This window comes from Arachis ipaensis, chromosome B03 (genome assembly GCF_000816755.2).
Source record: "Arachis ipaensis cultivar K30076 chromosome B03, Araip1.1, whole genome shotgun sequence".
Classification (NCBI taxonomy): domain Eukaryota; kingdom Viridiplantae; phylum Streptophyta; class Magnoliopsida; order Fabales; family Fabaceae; genus Arachis; species Arachis ipaensis.
Window position 1 is genome coordinate 43094136 of NC_029787.2, and position 4984 is coordinate 43099119.

Below are 4984 nucleotides of genomic sequence, written 5' to 3' on the forward strand. Positions count from 1 at the left end.
CTAGATAAATTAAATTGATAATTAAGTAATGATAAAAAATAATAAATTTTATTATTTCAAATATTTCTCCTATCCATATATAGGGAGAAAGAGAGAGTAAATGACATTTTGTAAGTCTTTGTTTTAATTTTTCTTTATCTATTTAAACTGTATGTCTATTGAGTTAAGAAATTAACTAACATAATTAATGATGACAAACATTAATTTTATTGGGCTAATTACCCAATCAGTTTTGATGATGTTTGTTTAAAGTGATGCAGGCCAAACCAAGTTGGGTTGGTCTAGTGGTTAGCTCACTAGTCCGCTTAAGCAAGTGTCGGGGGTTCGAATCCCGCCTTGTGCATGCAGCAACCCATTGGCCAGCGGCAAACCCTTAAATGGAGCTCAGTACCGCGACGGATTAGTCCTTGACCTACCGGGTTGGGGGATACCGTGGGAAACCAAAAAAAAAAAAAAGGGATGCAGGCCAAAACTTAACTTGTTACAGCCCAAATAAAGTTAACAAAAATAAGAAGCACTCACAAAGTATAACAATAACAAACAAAGCCCAAACAAAAAATAAATCACATGGGTTGTATGGTAAGCGGGCATGATCCAAGCCCTAAGGCAATTCTCAAGCTGATCTCTCCATAGTGTTGTCTCCAAAGTAACGTTCACCTTTTTCTCATTCAGTCAGACACAGAGAAAAGAGAGAGAGTTTCGTTCCTCTTGCTTGTTTCATTAAAGAAGAAAGAAAGAGAAAGCTTAATTAGAAAAGGCAAAAGTTTAATCACCCAAATCTACCCATCTTAGGCTACGGTAGAAGTTAAAGGTAACTTATTTCCTTTTGCATGCATCTTGCTTTCTTCCCTCCTTCTCCAACTCTCTACTACTTTATTTTGAGATATATGGAAAAAGTGATTTCTGAGATACACTACTGTGAATCAAAGGCCAAGATTGTTTCTTGGGGACCAAGTAGTATCTCAAGGGTTCAGATGTGGGATTGCCATTGAAAATTTTTTTCTTTGTCGTTCTGAGTCATTCGGTCAAGAAAAAGGGAACGGTTAAGCTGGTGTAGCACACAGCTCGAGGAGTTAACTTGGTAGATGCAACTCAACAACATACAAGGAGATACAAAAAGAAAAATTTTTGTTTCTGCTAAAGCAAGGAGAAAGAACCAGGGGTTTGAAGATTCATGTTCTGAGAAGTCTTCTCTGCGAAAGTTCATCAACTTGGACAGTGTTTCCTAGTCAAAGGAGCATTCCGTCAGAATGAGGAACTAAATCAGAGGCAAGCAAATCTGGTTCATCACATAGCAAAGAGGCTGTTGAAGCATTAATCTCCTTCATATTTTACAGATTGTAATTTCATTTTTAATGTATATCTTTCTGTAATTTCTTGAGTGGTAAAAGGCTGAATGAGAAAGCTCAAGTAAAAGCCAATGAGTGTTAAAAGGCTGAGTGATACACTTGAGAGAAAAACCTAGAGTGATTTCAGATTTCTTTAGGTTGGTTTTGTGTCTTGTATCTTGTACCAGTGAGGTACCCCTTTCTTAGTTGGGTGAGTACTAAAAGTGAAGAGTTAGGTATTAGCATAACCAAGTCAAGTTAGGTTAGAACTTGAGAGTGAAAGGATTGTGTCAATCCTGTGGAATTGGTGTATGTAATACTTTAACTATAGTGAAAATTCCACCACAGTTGTGGTGGAGACTGAATGTAGGTTGCATTGCACAAGTCAACTGAATCAGGATACATGATAGTGTCATCTTCTCTCTTCCCTTCTTTGTTTTATTTTCTGATATTCATGAGACAAAATAAAATTATCTCATAAATTTTTTGCTGCTGAGTTCAAACAGATTCAGACTGAAATTTTATTTTAAAAGGGTTATTTATTTAAATTAAAAGAAATGCATAGATTCAACCCCCTTCTCTATGCCTTCTGCAACCTTCAATTGCTATCAAGAGCCAAGGTCTCAAGAATCAAGCTTCAGCGCTTGGAGCAAAGGTCCAATGGCGAACAACTTGGGCACAACCACAGTTACATATACTCTAACTGAAGGCCAGTCAAACAACATGCCTCTATTCTTCAACGGGAAGAACTATGCCTACTAGAAAGAGAGGATGAGGATCTTCATTCAATCCATTGATTACAACATATGGAAGATTGTTGTGAGTAGCCCTAAGATTCCAACAAAAATAAGTTCTGATAGAGTGGTGACTCCAAAAGAACAAACTGAATGGAATGATGACGACAAGAAGAAAATAGAGCTGAATGCAAAAGCCATCAACCTTCTTCACTGTGCTATCAGCTTTGAAGAGTACCGAAAGGTGTCTAGATGCAAGACAGCCAAAGTAATCTGGGAGAAACTCCAGGTTACATACGAAGGCACTAAATAGGTCAAAGAAATGAGGATTGATATGCTGCAAAAAGAGTACGGAATGTTTAATATGAAGGATGAAGAAAGCATTGATGAAGTGTTTGAGAGATTCTCAATCATAATCAACAACCTTGATGCTATGGGTACAACCTACTCAGAACAAACCCTAGTGAGAAAACTCCTTAGAAGCCTCACAAAGGAATGGGAAACAATTGCCACTATCCTACCTGAGAGTAATAACCTAAGCCCTATAACCTATGATGAGCTGAGAAGAAAACTCCTTGCCTATGAAGCCACACACAAAAACCCGAACTCAAAGAAAAAAGGGAATAGCCCTTAGGTAAAAAAGTAGAATAAAAAGAGAGTGAGTCTAGTGATGGTTTTTCAGATGATGAACTTGTATTTTTTGCTAGAAGACTCAGAAGGATAATGAGGAACAAAGGCAAGTACAAAGGGTCAAGCTCAAAGGAATACAAGAAGGACTTGAGCAAGGTGATTTGTCATCATTGCAAGGAGGCTGGACATTTTAAGCTCAACTGTCCGAAGCTCATGAAGGAAGAAAAAGGAAAGAAAGAAAAGAAAAGAGTGCTCATGGCATCTTGGGAGGATCTTGAGAATGATTCGGATGAGGAAGAAGACTTCAAAAGTGAAGATAAAATCTGCTTCATGGCTGGTGAAGATCAACTTGATGAGGTAAATTACTATGACTTGTCCATAGATGATTTACACGTTATAATTGATGATCTCACAAAAAATTCTTCAAAACTGCTGAAAAATACACTAAATGTAAATCTGAAAAAGAAATGTTAAAAGCTGAAATGATTTTTTGAGAGAAAAGGTAAAGGAAACTGAATGTTCTTTGGATATTATTGAAGAAAACAGATTTCTAAAATCTGAACTTGAAAAACTAAAAGGAAAGCACATTGTGGATCCTTCTCAAGAGCTCATTGTTGAAAATGAAAGACTAAATGAAATAATTAAAAGATTGAATGGTGACTTAGCAAAATTTATTCAAAGTTCTAGCAACTTGGACAAATTACTTGCAAGTCAAAGACCATTGTTTGAAAAATCTGGTTTAGGATATGTGACAAATGATGATGCTGTTTTTGATAGATCTCCTATAATATTTCTGGCATCTTCATAAAAAACTAAGTCCAACTTGGGTAAATTTGTTTTGGGACATGTTCCCATACATGAAGAAAAATCTGGAAGTTCCTTTTCAAATGAAAATGCTTTGTCTTCAAGAACCAAAACTGTTTCTAACAAGTCAGATCTAGGCTATGTTCCAACCAATGAGGTTACATTAAAAAAAACAACATTTAACAATAGAACCTCATCTTCAAAAAGCCAAAACTCATTCAAAAATTATGGTTGGAATGCTTTTGCAAAAAGAAACAATCATAACAAAAATTATTTTGTCAAAAGAAATGCACCTCTTTCAAAAATCAGAAAATTTCAGCAGTTAATCATTTCCAACATCATAACTCACGTCAATTTCAGCAACAAGAATCAGGAAATCATTGTTTTAATTGTAAGAAAATTGGTCATTCATACTCACAATGCTTCATTGAAAAAAGAATAGTAGGAAACCAAATTTACAATGTTGTTTGTAACTTCAATGCACTTGGGCAGCCAAGGTGGATTAACTTCAAAGGATCTAAATTAATTTGGATACCTAAAGTTACTTAAAGTTTTAATGCAGATTTGCCGAGCATCTAAGAACAAAAAGGATATGTGGTACTTAGATAATGGATGCTCAAGGCACATGACTGGAAGGTCAACTTTCTTCATCAAACTAAACAAGTATGATGGAGGCTTTGTGACCTTTGGAGACGACGGAAAAGGTAAAATTGTGGCTGTTAGAAAAGTAGGTAATAATCACTCTACTTTCATTGATGATGTCTTTTTGGTTAATGGTTTAAGGCATAACTTGTTGAGCATAAGTCAATTGTGTGATTTGGGTTATTTGGTGATTTTTAAAAGATTGAAATGCTGTGTCGTTGATGAGCGGATAATTTATACGCTTTTTGACATTGTTTTTAGTATGTTTTTAGTAGGATCTAGTTACTTTTAGGGATGTTTTCATTAGTTTTTATGTTAAATTCACATTTATGGACTTTACTATGAGTTTGTGTGTTTTTCTGTGATTTCAGGTATTTTCTGGCTGAAATTGAGGGACTTGAGCAGAAATCAGATTCAGAGGTTGAAGAAGGACTGCTGATGCTGTTGGATTCTGACCTCCCTGCACTCAAAATAGATTTTCTGGAGCTACAGAACTCAAAATGGTGCGCTTCCAATTGCGTTGGAAAGTAGACATCCAGGGCTTTCTAGAAATATATAATAGTCTATACTTTGGCTAAGAATAGACGACGTAAACTGGCATTCAACGCCAGCTTTCTGCCCAAATCTGGCGTCCAGCGCCAGAAAAGGAGCCAAAACCAAAGTTTAACGCCCAAACTGGCACAAAAGCTGGCGTTCAACTCCAGAAAAGACCTCTACACGTGCAACACTCAAGCTCAGCCCAAGCACACACCTAGTGGGCCCCGAAAGTGGATTTATGCATCAACTACTTACTTCTGTAAACCCTAGTAGCTAGATTATTATAAATAGGACCTTTTACTATTGTAT